The 16,213-nt window shown below is 42.9% G+C and overlaps 1 long non-coding RNA gene across 1 annotated transcript; it reads left to right on the top strand.

Annotated features, from left to right (window-relative positions):
- The first annotated feature begins 4,422 nt into the window (after nucleotides 1–4,422).
- LOC124549343 lies at nucleotides 4,423–5,971 on the top strand. Its single transcript, XR_006967712.1, has 4 exons — nucleotides 4,423–4,590; nucleotides 4,702–4,796; nucleotides 5,337–5,524; nucleotides 5,615–5,971. It is a non-coding gene; the product is annotated as an uncharacterized LOC124549343 (long non-coding RNA).
- Nucleotides 5,972–16,213: the final 10,242 nt, after the last annotated feature.

The raw sequence follows: 16,213 nt of genomic DNA on the forward strand, positions 1-16,213 counted from the left end.
TAGGGGTCACAATACAAACAACTGCAAAATGTTTCACATAACATGTAACAGAGAAAGCAATGCAAGCAATAATGGCATTACATGAAATAGAATACATCAGCTCCCAATACTGACGTACGGCATAGAAATTATTGGACCACATCTTACAGTGAACAACCTAGCAACACTAGAAAGTGTGAAGGCGATCTATATAAAGAAAGCAATAGGAGTGCCCAAAACAACACGATCGAGACTTGTATACCTGCTGGCGAGGGAACCCTTCCTCATTGAAGACCTTCGGACAATCCTGATGCTACCCAATAGCAGCGCCTTGGAAAGTCTACATAAAACATAGGAGAAAAAAAGGGAAGGCATCCCTCCAGAATTTTACTGCACAGGTGCCATGATTGACCGAACATGGACAACGGAAAACTTCAAAATGAGACACGTGATCACCAGATTGGCAGTCCATGGTTTCCACCACCTTATTTGCAACAACACGTCATATCATGAACCAAACGAAATGTGTGAGTATAAACTGTGTCACCAAATTTGCAAACGTTACCATATAGAGCTTTGTACCAAAAGGACACGAACAATAAATGACTATGCAAATCACAATATGTGAAATTTCTAATTTATCTTATTATTATCACTGTACATTGAATTTGTTTGGCTATTTGGCTGCAGTAAACTTATTATTATTATTATAAGTACAAAAGAGTAAAAAATGCCTTTACACATAAATGTAGATTTGAAAAAAGAAAAGTGGATGCACGACAAACATAAAGAAATTCAACAAGATCGAAGTGGAGGTCAAATTGATTGAGCCTATTCTAAAATTTAATCAATGTAGATAAAGCCAAGAACAAAAACAAATATGGTGAAGAATAAAAACTGTGACCTACTTTTCGAATTAGAGGACGTATGCGAAAGATAGAAAGAGTATATTGTGGAACTATATGAAGGAGAAGATATTGCTAATGAGGGGGAAATTCTGGAAGAAGAGAGCAGTGTGGATATCGACATGATAGGGCCATCTGTATCTAAAGAGGAATTCAACAGTGCCTTGAATGATCCAAGTAATGGCAAAGCGACAAGCACAGATAACATCCCAGCAGAAATACTGAAGGAAATTGGAGAATCAACAAAAGAGCACTTATATAAACTTATTAAAGAGTACCATGAAGATGGAAAAGAACAACCTACAGATTTGCTAAACAGCCAAACAGTAATAATCCCAAAAAATGAAATGCTCTGGACTGTGAGAACTATAGAACTATCTCCATACTATCCCACACTTCCAAAATAATGTTAAACATAATAAAAAATCGAATAATAAAGAAAATTGAGGCAAATCTAGGAGAAGACCAATTTGGTTTCAGATCCTGAAAAGGAACTAGAGAGGCAGTACTAGCTCTGAGGATGGTATTAGAGGGACGAACTGGAGTTAATAGGAAAACATACTTGACCTTTATAGATTTACAAAAAGCATTTGACATGGTTAATTGAAAATTGTTATTCCGAACAATGAAGGAAATAAATCTTGATTGGAGAGACAGAAGATTGATCTGGAACCTGTAATGTCTCTTGCAGCGGTCTCTCCGCGATATTTTTAGAAATTTTATAAATTATATAACTCAGTACATATCTCGAAATATCTCTTCTTATCTTACCGATTATCAATGCAAAGTAGTTTCAAGCCCAATTATTCCTTGGAGCGTCCATTTACTCCATGGAATAGCTTCTCTGCTATCTATGTTTTCTCTTAGGAAAAGAATAGACTTCTTGCCGATTAGTCGTGAAAGAAGGATGTATATGTATGTATTGTTGAGCTAGTCGCCATCTTGATGAGATTCTGTATGAGAAGGAATTTAATACATGAACTAAACTAAAGTAAGTGTGTTCGCGTATTATTTAACGGATTATTATTATTGACAGTGTCTGCTTACTACGCTGTGTTGCACGGGATCAGTGGGGAACGTCTGATTTACACTGGAGAAACCTACCGTTTTGTATGCTCAAGATATCCAGTTACTTCAGATAAATAGGCTAACACGGTCTTACCAGCAGATCTCCGGTCTTCCCCATGTGATCACCGAAAGTTAATAATTATTACAAATGTTTCCAGGAGATCGACTGACAATTTTCGTCGCACCGAGACTTCGAAATTGCTTCACTGCCTTATGGAATTTAAGTTAAGCTTAATTTAATCAGGATAGAACAGTATTGAACTGTGTGAATGTGATAAGCCTGCTTTGTCAATGAAAATTCCCTTAATATACGCATGTTTCTACTATCCTGATCAGTGAAGCTAAATCAGGCCGGTGTGAGAGAGGTTTAATTAAAAATTAAAAAAAAAATATTAAAAACCTGTATAAAAGGCAGGAAGCAGAGATAGAAGTGAATGGTGTGAAGAAGAAAGCAAAAATAAGGAGGGGAGTAAGGGAAGGATGCCCGTTATCACCATATTTGTTCAACTTATTTATTGAAAAATAAAACATTGAAAAATTGAAAAGAATAACCAAGGAATTAAAATTAACGGGGAACGAAAACACTGTATCCGTTTAGCAGATGATATAGTAGTACTTTACTGACTCAGTAAAGGAAATAGAGTTTATGTTGCTGAAATTTGCCAAAATCCTAAGAGAATTTAATCTAATAATAAATAAGAAGAAAACAAAAACTATGGTAGTAGGGAAGACAAAAGAATATGGTAAAGTTAATATTAAACTAGAAGATGATGTTCTAGAGCAGGTTGAGAACTTCTGTTATATGGGGAGCACAATCACTGACGACAATAAATGTATCACAGATGTAAAGAGAAGAATAGCCTTGGCAAAGCAAGCTTTCCAAAATAAAAGGAATTTACTAACAGACAATCATATAAGCCTAGAAAGTAGGAAAAAGTGTGCCAAAACTTTTGTCAGGAGTGTCTTAACATACGGATGTGAAGCGTGGACTCTGGGAAAGGCATAGAAAAAGAGACTGGAAGCAGTGGAAATGTGGATATGGAGAAGAATGACGAAAACAAGCTGGGTAGATAGAAAAAGTAATGAACAGGCCTTAAGAGAAATGAATGAGAGCAGAACGCTGCTGAATTATATAGGAAGAAGAAAATCGAAAATGATAGGGCACATAATGAGACACAACCTGGTCCTATAGAATGTATTTGAAGGAAAAGTTTTAGGGAAAAAATCAAGAGGCAGAGCAAGAGCAATGTATTTTAATAACATCAAAGAAGATATGGGAATAAAATCGTATGAAGAATTGAAGAGGATGACAATGGAGAGAGGGACATGGCTAAATCGACAAGGCATAGCCTTTAGGTTATGACGATGATGTTTCCCAGGAATAACTTTTCAAAAATTTCATGAAAAAGTTCATTAATATTGTTTTTAAATCCAATGCTGAACAACGTGGCATAATTTTTATTACCTTTAAAATTGTGTTTTTCTGAAAAAATATGAAACATTATGAAAATTACATTAAATTTAGATTCTAAAAATACGAATAAATACCATCTCAAACTATACAATAGCAGCTAGAATCTTTAGTTCGAATTTCATTTGCGATTTTTACTTTGGATCCTTTCTGAGCTACTTGTTTATCACAGCTGCTATTTCCAAAAGACACTAACACCCAGTTTAAGTCACAGAAAACTGAACCACCACAAAAAACGCAAAGATTCCTTCTGCCCGAAGTGAAATGGAACAGTCCATACGTTTCGCGAAGTGACCGCGACGAAAAGTCACAGACACTACAGCACGTCAGTTGTTCTTCCCAAACACCGTTCGCTACTGAAACAGGAATGCGCGGAGATGGTAGTGGTACCGCTACTAGTGTACGTCGCACACTAAGGAGGCTTGGGGAGTCCAGATATTGATCTAGAGGTAGATGTCGCTGCATTCATAATGGCCTCAGCAGATAAATCTGCATCAGAGTAGTGTAATCGACTATAGGAACCGTCTTTCAGTACGTCTCTCAATGAACATGAGCGTGGACGCACTCTCCACAATCGTTGCCATTTGGATGTCAGTCCATTCACCTACTTTTATTCGCATTTTGTGTCTATGTAACGGGGATGTTTATTTATGATGCCTGGTGGCTCCTCCGTTTTAGGTGATTATCAATGACTTTCTTGCTGGTGCCGCCACGTTTCCATGAGCTATTCCTGGCTTAAGGGAAAACTGCACAGGTGTCCTGCCTGGAGGGATTTCAAGACATGTAAACACAACGCGTGTTTATAACACCAACTCTTATCGTAACTCCGTTTCTCGGTAGGCAAGCTGACTGCGGCGCACCAGTTATCTGCAGAAAGCTTGAGTGTCCGTTATTTGGCAATGAAAGTCTACAGATAAAGCGGGCTGACGGACACGTGCTGTGGCGTCGCAGTGGCCGCACGTTCCTGTTCGTCGTTTTGCTTCGTGTGATGAACTACTATCTGCAATGTTTGGTAACCTTCCAGTTCACTCGACTGTCTATTTACGTTACGCAGCAGTGTTCACACTCCTTCAGGCTTACGAAATCCCTGAAATTCGTGTTACTTTTATCGAGGCAGTTTCTGGCAAGCGAGCTGCAACAAAATTGCTACATTTACTTTCCTGCATCGTACGTAGTTTTATGACGATCTTATTTCCATACTGATAAATTCTTATTCTACAAACCTATGTTGCTGATATTTTCTTTCTGCTCCTTTCTGGCCCATCAATGTTGCATCAGAGGATACTGAAACATGAGTTGCAGCTCTTAAGTCGCAGTAGGTTGTCGCTTCCTCGATGTTAGTGTCACAGTGGGGCCCACTATATGCTGAAATGGTAAGTACTGCTACATACCATACCACACCTTTTGGACAAATCGTGCTCGCCATGTGCTGCATATCTTTCGTAACTGTACATTTGAGATGGAACCCAATAGTTAGTTTAGATTTTGCTTACGGGAACGTGGATGGTTGGCTAAAAACTATGTGTGGACGTTAAGCGAGCATGGACAGTTGCGTAAAATTACGAGGGTACTTCTTAAAGTAAGTTACTCATGTCGTTCCATGGTAATATCTTAGGACAGCAAGAGTGGCGCATTGTCAGAAGAGAGCACATGCCATGGGTTTTCTGCGGAGACAGTTCTGCTTTGGTGCAGTGAACAGGTGCATCTCAGTGTGCGAGGGAATTGGCGCGGCAACTAGAAATGTGCTCCTTCACAGCGAAAACCAGCTCCAATAAACAAAAACATACAACCGTTGTGAGTCTGACAAACATGCAACTGTTGTGAGTGTGGTAAACTTATAACTGTTGAAAAAGCTGACAACAATTTCAAACTCTTATAAACACACGTTCGGCGTTTTTATTTTTTTGTCACAGAAAAGTAATGGAAATGGATTCCGACTGTGAAGATTTGCCATTTGTTATGGTGGGAGATAATGATTTGCTCTTTCAGAGCACATGATGAAACCATACACAGGACAGCAAGAGAAAGACAGTAAGGAAAGAATGTTTAATTGCAGAATATCTCGCGCTAGAAGAATTATGGAGAATTTTATTGGAATATTGTAAGCAGTCTTTCGGTGTCTTAGAACAACTATGCACGTAAGTCCTGATAAATCAACGTCAGTGACATCTGCAACTGTTTCTTTCCATAGTTTTCTTAGAAGAAATATAGAAAATGTCACAGTGTACTCACCACCTGGCAGTTTTGATGTGGAAGATCCAGAAACAGGCAGGGTTTTGGATGGCAGTTGGAGGATGCCTCCGCAAAATAAATGTCTTCAGAGAAAGGGAGGCAACGCAGGAAGAACCACAAGGAATATATGGGATAAATTTGCAGTCTACTTTGTATAGGATGTTGATAAAGTGAAATGGCAAGAGAAATATGAATAAATAAATATCGAGTGAAAAGACAAATTTAATTAAAAACTTCCGAACAAAACCCTTATAGCTTTAGTTATTAAGTATGTAAATCTTAAATCTGTGAACTACTTTGTATCAGTAGTTGACAAAATTATATGACAAGAGAAATGAATTTCCCATGAAAATACAGTTGTAATTACAAAATTTCCGACCAAAACTCTTACAGCCTCAGTTATGCAAATGAACGACATTTTACTTACGATTGTAAATATTTTTCTCTCTGGCTTGTTCACGCTTTCCAAATACATCATATGCTAATAAAATATCCATTTCGGAGCATAGATCTCAGTTGTCCCAGATCCACTTTTAGTCTTAATCGTTTTACAATGCTCACGATTATACCGTGTTTTCATATTTGTCCATTTCCTTTCAGACTCCACAAGCGGTACACCAATTTTATTCCAAACTTCTTTCAATAGGTCTTTCCTTTTATATCTGTCTTTATATGCAGAATCAACGATATCAGGCAGAATCATACAGAAGTCTCCTCATTTCAATTTCTAACAAAAGCTGAATTGTTGGATCTGTTCACGACTCGTGAGTTGCCATTGTCGAAAGAAACACAGCAGACGACACGGAAAATGCGCATGCGCAAGTCATACAACTCTGCCGTGTTTTTGCTCAGAGATCATAAACTACAAACGCGACATAAAACTTCCCTCAACTAGTTGTTCAGACTCGCGACTTCAAATAACTGTTGACAACAGTTGAAAACTAAGTCAAACTTCTAGCTGAAAACAGTTGTCAACCGATTTTGTTGGACTTCGTTTTCATCGTGAAGGTACCTTAAAAGTTGAAGGTCGCGAGACAGTACGATTCTTGTCGTCCAAACGTTTAAACTGCACACAGATACCTCATGAAATTGTGGCGGTATACAGACCAAATGTAATGTCGGTCCAGCCGTAATGGAACGGTCCCAACAATTTGACCAAGGCTTTTAATTTCACCGAAGGTTGTTTTGACTTTCCTAGATGCTGAATCAGTCCTATGGACAATAATTTCTTTTTCTATTTCTTCATATTTTTCATGCAGCCATTTTGTCTTAGCTTTCCTGCACTTCCTATTTATTTCATTCCTTAGCGACTTCTGTATCTCTATCCCTGAATTTCCCTGAACATTTTTTTACTTTCATCTGTCATCGATCAAATGAAATACTTCTTCTGTTACCCATGGCTTCTTCGTAGTTAGCTTCTTTGTACATACACTATGTGATCAAAAGTATCCGGACACCTGGCCAAAAAGATTTACAAGTTCGTGGCGCCCTCCATCGGTAATGCTGGAATTAATGTTGGCCCACCCTTAGGCATACGTTCAATTAGGTGCTGGAAGGTTTCTTGGGGAATGGCAGCCCATTCTTCACGGAGTGCTGCATTGACGAGAGGTATCGATGTCGGTCGGTGAGGCCTGGCGCGAAGTCGGGGTTCCAAAACATTCCTAAGGTGTTCTATAGGATTCAGGACAAGACTCTGTGGAGGCCAGTCCATTACAGGGATGTTATTGTCGTGTAACCACTCCGCCACAGGCCGTGCGTTATGAACTGGTGCTCGATCGTGTTGAAAGGTGCAATCGCCATCCGCGAATTGCTCTCCAACACCGGGAAGCAAGAAGGTGCTTAAAACATCAATGTAGCCCTGTTCTGTGATAATCCCACGCAAAACAAGTGGTGCAAGCCCCCTCCATGGAAAACACGACCACGCCATAACACCACCGCCTCCGAATTTTACTGTTGGCCGATGACGTTCACCGGGTATTCGCCACACCCAAACCCTGCCAACGGATCTCCACATTGTGTACCGTGATTCGTCACTGCACACAACGTTTTTCCACTGTTCAATCGTCCGATGATTACGCTCCTTACACCAAGCGAGGCGTCGTTTGGTATTTACTGGCGTGATTTTTGGCTTCTGAGCAGCCGCTCGCCCATGGAATCCAAGTTTTCTCAACCCCCACCTCACTGTCATAGTACTTGCATTGGATCCTGATGCAGTTTGGAATTCCTGTGTGATGGTCGGGATAGACGTCTCCCTATTACACATTACGACCCTCTTCAACCTTCGGCGGGCTCTGCCAGTCAACAGACGAGGTCGGCCTGCACGCTTGTGTACTGTACGTGTCCCTTCACCTTTCCAGTTCACTATCAAATCGGAAACAGTGGACCTAGGAATGTTTGAGCGTGGGAATCTCGCGTGCACACGTATGACACAAGTGACACCAAATCACCTGACCACGTTCGAAGTCCGTGAGTTTCGCTGAGCGCCCCATTCTGCTCTCTCACGATGTCTAATGACTACTGAGGTCGCTGATATGGAGTACCTGGCGGTACGTGGCAGCAAAGTGCACCTAATACGAAAAACGTATGTTTTGTGGGTGTCCGGATACTTTTAATCACAAAGTGTATGTGTTCCTTTCGAACTTCTCTGATTGCCCTTTTTAGAGATGTCCATTCATCTTCAAATATACTGCCCATTGAGCTTTCCTTATTGCTGTATCTATAGCCTTAGACAACTTGCATGTTGATTCTTCCTGACTAATCTCTAAAACTTCAGGCTAATCTTCATCACTCCTATACTGTGATCGGAGTCTGTACCTGCTATTGGGTACACCTAAAATCCAGTATCCGATTTCGGAATCTGTCTGACCATGATGTAATCTAACTGAAATCTTCCCGTATTTCCCAGCCTTTCCCAAGTATAATTCCTCCTCTTGTGATTCTTGAACACGGTATTCTGTATTACTAATTGCATTTTATTGCAGAGCTCAATTAGCCTTTCTCCTCTCTCATTCCTTTCCCCAAGCTCATATCCTCCTGTAACCTCTTCTTTTGCTCCTTCCGCTACAACTGCATTCCAGTCCCCAGTGACTATTACATTTCTTCTCCATTTACATACTGTATTACTCTATTTATATCCTCATAGTCTTTCTCTATCTCCTCATCTTCAGCGTGCGACATTGGTATGTATACCTGAACAATCACTGTCGGTGTTGATTTGCTGTCGATCCTGATAAGAACAATCCTATCACTTAATTGTTGGCAGTGACACTCTCTCCGTCCTGCCTTCCTATTCATAATGAATCCTAATCTCGTTATACCGTTTTCTGCTGCTGTTGATGTTACCCTATACTCATCTGACCAGAAATCCTTGTCTTCTTACCAGTTCACTTCAGTGGCCCCTACTATATCTAAACTGAACTTTGCATTTCCATTTTCAGATTTTATAGCTTCCCTAGCATGTTCAAAATTCTGACATTCGACGCCCCGACTCATAGAACCTTATCCTTTCGTTGGTTATTCAATCTTTTTCTCATGTCACCTCCCCCCTGGCATCCCCTCCCGGAGATCCGAATTGGGGACTATTCTGGAATCTTTTGCCAATGGAGAGATCATCATGAGACTTTTTCAGTTACAAGCCGAATGTCCTGTGGATACACATTACGCGTCTTTAATGCAGTGGTTTCTATTGCCTTCTGCACCCTCAGGCCGTTGACCAGTGCTGATTCTTGTACCTTTAGGGACAGTTCGACCCTCAAGGAGAAGAGAGTGCCCTGAACCTGTGTCCTCTCCTCTGCCCTCTTTGACAAGGCCGTTGGCAGAACGAGGGTGACTTCTTACGTCGGAGGTCTTCGGCTGTCAGTGCTGATTATTGGTTGGTTGGTTTTTTGGGGGAAGAGACCAAACAGCGAGGTCATCGGTCTCATCGGATTAAGGAAGGACAGGGAAGGAAGTCGGCCGTGCCCTTTCAGAGGAACCATCCCAGCATTTGCCTGGAGCGATTTAGGGAAATCACAGAAAACCTAAATCAGGATGGCCGGACGCGGGATTGAACCGTCGTCCTCCCGAATGCGAGTCCAGTGTGCTAACCACTGCGCCACCTCACTCGGTCAGTGCTAATTATTAATCGAAATTTAAGTCGTGGTGGGCTTCGAATCCGAGACCGAGGACGTTTCGATTACTAATCAAAGACATTATTCCTACATCACAGGTACCGCTCATAGTGGTACGCAAATGCCCTGCTCACACAGGGCTATAGGCTGGCTAAGCCATTAAATGAACAAAGCAAAGCCCTACTTCTCTTGGACATAATTTCCTTTTGAACGAAAGGCCTCTTTTAGCTGGAGAAAAAAGTCTCTCTGAATAAATGGTTCAAATGGCTCTGAGCACTATGCGACTTAACTTCTTAGGTCATCTTAGGCCTTAACTCATTTTCGGGTGTTAAGATGCTGAAAACAGCAGTTGCCAACATTAATAAAACAAGTACAAAGCATGTGAGCATGCACTGATCAGCCAGAACATTATGACCACTTACCTAATTAAGTTGTCCACCCTTGCCACAGGTAACAATGGCGACACATCGTGGCATGGAAGCAATGAGGTCTTGCTAGGTCGCTGGAGGAACAGAATAATTAAGAGAACGATAGGTTAAGGATCTGTCAATCAGCACTACTTAAACCTAACAACCTAAGGACATCACACGCATCCATGCCCGAGGCAGGATTCGAACCTGCGACCGTAGCGGTCGCGCGGTTCCAGACTGTAGCGCCTAGAACCGCTCGGCCACATGTGAAACCGGTGCTGGTCGCTAGTTTACAAAATTTTTTCACAAATGCAGTTTCGGCCTTAAGTCATTTTCGAGTGTTAAGATGCTGAAAACACAGCAGTTGCCAACATTAATAAAACAAGCACAAAGCATGTGAGCATGCACTGATCAGCAAGAACATTATGACCACTTACCTAATTAAGGTGTCCACCCTTGCCACATGTAACAATGGCGACACATTGTGGCATGGAAGCAATGAGGTCTTGCTAGGTCGCTGGAGGAACGGAATAATTAAGAGAACGGTAGGTTAAGGATCTGTCAATCAGCACTACTTAAACCTAACAACCTAAGGACATCACACGCATCCATGCCCGAGGCAGGATTCGAACCTGCGACCGTAGCGGTCGCGCGGTTCCAGACTGTAGCGCCTAGAACCGCTCGGCCACATGTGAAACCGGTGCTGGTCGCTAGTTCGCTAAATTTCCACAAATGCAGTTTCGGCTTTAAGTATTTTCGGGTGTTAAGATGCTGAAAACACAGCAGTTGCCAACATTAATAAAACAAGTACAAAGCATGTGAGCATGCACTGATCAGCCAGAACATTATGACCACTTACCTAATTAAGTTGTCCACCCTTGCCACAGGTAACAATGGCGACACATCGTGGCATGGAAGCAATGAGGTCTTGCTAGGTCGCTGGAGGAACGGAATAATTAAGAGAACGGTAGGTTAAGGATCTGTCAATCAGCACTACTTAAACCTAACAACCTAAGGACATCACACGCATCCATGCCCGAGGCAGGATTCGAACCTGCGACCGTAGCGGTCGCGCGGTTCCAGACTGTAGCGCCTAGAACCGCTCGGCCACATGAGAAACTGGTGCTGGTCGCTAGTTTATTAAATTTCCACAAATGCAGTTTCGGCCTTAAGTCATTTTCGAGTGTTAAGATGCTGAAAACACAGCAGTTGCCAACATTAATAAAACAAGTACAAAGCATGTGAGCATGCACTGATCAGCCAGAACATTATGACCACTTACCTAATTAAGTTGTCCACCCTTGCCACAGGTAACAATGGCGACACATCGTGGCATGGAAGCAATGAGGTCTTGCTAGGTCGCTGGAGGAACAGAATAATTAAGAGAACGATAGGTTAAGGATCTGTCAATCAGCACTACTTAAACCTAACAACCTAAGGACATCACACGCATCCATGCCCGAGGCAGGATTCGAACCTGCGACCGTAGCGGTCGCGCGGTTCCAGACTGTAGCGCCTAGAACCGCTCGGCCACATGTGAAACTGGTGCTGGTCGCTAGTTTATTAAATTTCCACAAATGCAGTTTCGGCCTTAAGTCATTTTCGAGTGTTAAGATGCTGAAAACACAGCAGTTGCCAACATTAATAAAACAAGTACAATGCATGTGAGCATGCACTGATCAGCCAGAACATTATGACCACTTACCTAATTAAGTTGTCCACCCTTGCCACAGGTAACAATGGCGACACATCGTGGCATGGAAGCAATGAGGTCTTGCTAGGTCGCTGGAGGAACAGAATAATTAAGAGAACGATAGGTTAAGGATCTGTCAATCAGCACTACTTAAACCTAACAACCTAAGGACATCACACGCATCCATGCCCGAGGCAGGATTCGAACCTGCGACCGTAGCGGTCGCGCGGTTCCAGACTGTAGCGCCTAGAACCGCTCGGCCACATGTGAAACCGGTGCTGGTCGCTAGTTTATTAAATTTCCACAAATGCAGTTTCGGCTTTAAGTCATTTTCGAGTGTTAAGATGCTGAAAACACAGCAGTTGCCAACATTAATAAAACAAGTACAAAGCATGTGAGCATGCACTGATCAGCCAGAACATTACGACCACTTACCTAATTAAGTTGTCCACCCTTGCCACAGGTAACAATGGCGACACATCGTGGCATGGAAGCAATGAGGTCTTGCTAGGTCGCTGGAGGAGCAGAATAATTAAGAGAACGATAGGTTAAGGATCTGTCAATCAGCACTGCTTAAACCTAACAACCTAAGGACATCACACGCATCCATGCCTGAGGCAGGATTCGAACCTGCGACCGTAGCGGTCGCGCGGTTCCAGACTGTAGCGCCTAGAACCGCTCGGCCACATGTGAAACTGGTGCTGGTCGCTAGTTTATTAAATTTCCACAAATGCAGTTTCGGCCTTAAGTCATTTTCGAGTGTTAAGATGCTGAAAACACAGCAGTTGCCAACATTAATAAAACAAGTACAAAGCATGTGAGCATGCACTGATCATCCAGAACATTATGACCACTTACCTAATTAAGTTGTCCACCCTTGCCACAGGTAACAATGGCGACACATCGTGGCATGGAAGCAATGAGGTCTTGCTAGGTCGCTGGAGGAACGGAATAATTAAGAGAACGGTAGGTTAAGGATCTGTCAATCAGCACTGCTTAAACCTAACAACCTAAGGACATCACACGCATCCATGCCTGAGGCAGGATTCGAACCTGCGACCGTAGCGGTCGCGCGGTTCCAGACTGTAGCGCCTAGAACCGCTCGGCCACATGTGAAACTGGTGCTGGTCGCTAGTTTATTAAATTTCCACAAATGCAGTTTCGGCCTTAAGTCATTTTCGAGTGTTAAGATGCTGAAAACACAGCAGTTGCCAACATTAATAAAACAAGTACAAAGCATGTGAGCATGCACTGATCAGCCAGAACATTATGACCACTTACCTAATTAAGTTTGTCCACCCTTGCCACACGTAACAATGGCGACACATCGTAGCATGGAAGCAATGAGCTCTTGCTAGGTCGCTGGAGGAACGGAATAATTAAGAGAACGGTAGGTTAAGGATCTGTCAATCAGCACTACTTAAACCTAACAACCTAAGGACATCACACGCATCCATGCCCGAGGCAGGATTCGAACCTGCGACCGTAGCGGTCGCGCGGTTCCAGACTGTAGCGCCTAGAACCGCTCGGCCACATGTGAAACCGGTGCTGGTCGCTAGTTTATTAAATTTCCACAAATGCAGTTTCGGCCTTAAGTCATTTTCGAGTGTTAAGATGCTGAAAACACAGCAGTTGCCAACATTAATAAAACAAGTACAAAGCATGTGAGCATGCACTGATCAGCCAGAACATTATGACCACTTACCTAATTAATTTGCCCACCCTTGCCACAGGTAACAATGGCGACACATCGTGGCATGGAAGCAATGAGGTCTTGCTAGGTCGCTGGAGGAACAGAATAATTAAGAGAACGATTGGTTAAGGATCTGTCAATCAGCACTGCTTAAACCTAACAACCTAAGGACATCACACACATCCATGCCTGAGGCAGGATTCGAACCTGCGACGGTAGCGGTCGCGCGGTTCCAGACTGTAGCGCCTAGAACCGCTCGGCCACATGTGAAACCGGTGCTGGTCGCTAGTTTATTAAATTTCCACAAATGCAGTTTCGGCCTTAAGTTATTTTCGAGTGTTAAGATGCTGAAAACACAGCAGTTGCCAACATTAATAAAACAAGTACAAAGCATGTGAGCATGCATGCACTGATCAGCCAGAACATTATGACCACTTACCTAATTAAGTTTGTCCACCCTTGCCACACGTAACAATGGCGACACATCGTAGCATGGAAGCAATGAGGTCTTGGTAGGTCGCTGGAGGAACGGAATAATTAAGAGAACGATAGGTTAAGGATCTGTCAATCAGCACTGCTTAAACCTAACAACCTAAGGACATTACACACATCCATGCCTGAGGCAGGATTCGAACCTGCGACGGTAGCGGTCGCGCGGTTCCAGACTGTAGCGCCTAGAACCGCTCGGCCACATGTGAAACCGGTGCTGGTCGCTAGTTTATTAAATTTCCACAAATGCAGTTTCGGCCTTAAGTCATTTTCGAGTGTTAAGATGCTGAAAACACAGCAGTTGCCAACATTAATAAAACAAGTACAAAGCATGTGAGCATGCATGCACTGATCAGCCAGAACATTATGACCACTTACCTAATTAAGTTTGTCCACCCTTGCCACACGTAACAATGGCGACACATCGTAGCATGGAAGCAATGAGGTCTTGGTAGGTCGCTGGAGGAACGGAATAATTAAGAGAACGGTAGGTTAAGGATCTGTCAATCAGCACTGCTTAAACCTAACAACCTAAGGACATCACACGCATCCATGCCCGAGGCAGGATTCGAACCTGCGACCGTAGCGGTCGCGCGGTTCCAGACTGTAGCGCCTAGAACCGCTCGGCCACATGTGAAACTGGTGCTGGTCGCTAGTTTATTAAATTTCCACAAATGCAGTTTCGGCCTTAAGTCATTTTCGAGTGTTAAGATGCTGAAAACACAGCAGTTGCCAACATTAATAAAACAAGTACAAAGCATGTGAGCATGCACTGATCAGCCAGAACATTATGACCACTTACCTAATTAAGTTTGTCCACCCTTGCCACAGGTAACAATGGCGACACATCGTAGCATGGAAGCAATGAGGTCTTGGTAGGTCGCTGGAGGAACGGAATAATTAAAAGAACGGTAGGTTAAGGATCTGTCAATCAGCACTGCTTAAACCTAACAACCTAAGGACATCACACGCATCCATGCCCGAGGCAGGATTCGAACCTGCGACGGTAGCGGTCGCGCGGTTCCAGACTGTAGCGCCTAGAACCGCTCGGCCACATGTGAAACCGGAGCTGGTCGCTAGTTTATTAAATTTCCACAAATGCAGTTTCGGCCTTAAGTCATTTTCGAGTGTTAAGATGCTGAAAACACAGCAGTTGCCAACATTAATAAAACAAGTACAAAGCATGTGAGCATGCATGCACTGATCAGCCAGAACATTATGACCACTTACCTAATTAAGTTGTCCACCCTTGCCACATGTAACAATGGCGACACATCGTGGCATGGAAGCAATGAGGTCTTGGTAGGTCGCTGGAGGAACGGAATAATTAAGAGAACGGTAGATTAAGGATCTGTCAATCAGCACTACTTAAACCTAACAACCTAAGGACATCACACGCATCCATGCCCGAGGCAGGATTCGAACCTGCGACCGTAGCGGTCGCGCGGTTCCAGACTGTAGCGCCTAGAACCGCTCGGCCACATGTGAAACTGGTGCTGGTCGCTAGTTTATTAAATTTCCACAAATGCAGTTTCGGCCTTAAGTCATTTTCGAGTGTTAAGATGCTGAAAACACAGCAGTTGCCAACATTAATAAAACAAGTACAAAGCATGTGAGCATGCACTGATCAGCCAGAACATTATGACCACTTACCTAATTAAGTTTGTCCACCCTTGCCACAGGTAACAATGGCGACACATCGTGGCATGGAAGCAATGAGGTCTTGCTAGGTCGCTGGCGGAACAGAATAATTAAGAGAACGATAGGTTAAGGACCTGTCTGTCAAAAGAGAACAATAGGTTAGTCCCTAAATTTATACCTGTCCCTGATGTAGGCAACCCGCAATTTGCTCTGATGCCCTTCTTTGTCCCGTTACTTCTGGCAACTCTCAGCAAAATTAAGTATGACGATGATGCCATTGCTGATATCATTAACCGTCGCAACGATGCTCGCTTAGACTGAATATATAGCTTCCGCAGCTCGTGGTCGTGCGGTAGCGTTCTCGCTTCCCACGCCCGGGTTCACGGGTTCGATTCCCGGCGGGGTCAGGGATTTTCTCTGCCTCGTGATGACTGGGTGTTGTGTGATGTCCTTAGGTTAGTTAGGTTTAAGTAGTTCTAAGTTCTAGGGGACTGATCACCATAGATGTTAAGTCCCATAGTGC

The sequence above is a fragment of the Schistocerca americana genome, chromosome 1, assembly GCF_021461395.2.
Source record: "Schistocerca americana isolate TAMUIC-IGC-003095 chromosome 1, iqSchAmer2.1, whole genome shotgun sequence".
Lineage (NCBI taxonomy): Eukaryota > Metazoa > Arthropoda > Insecta > Orthoptera > Acrididae > Schistocerca > Schistocerca americana.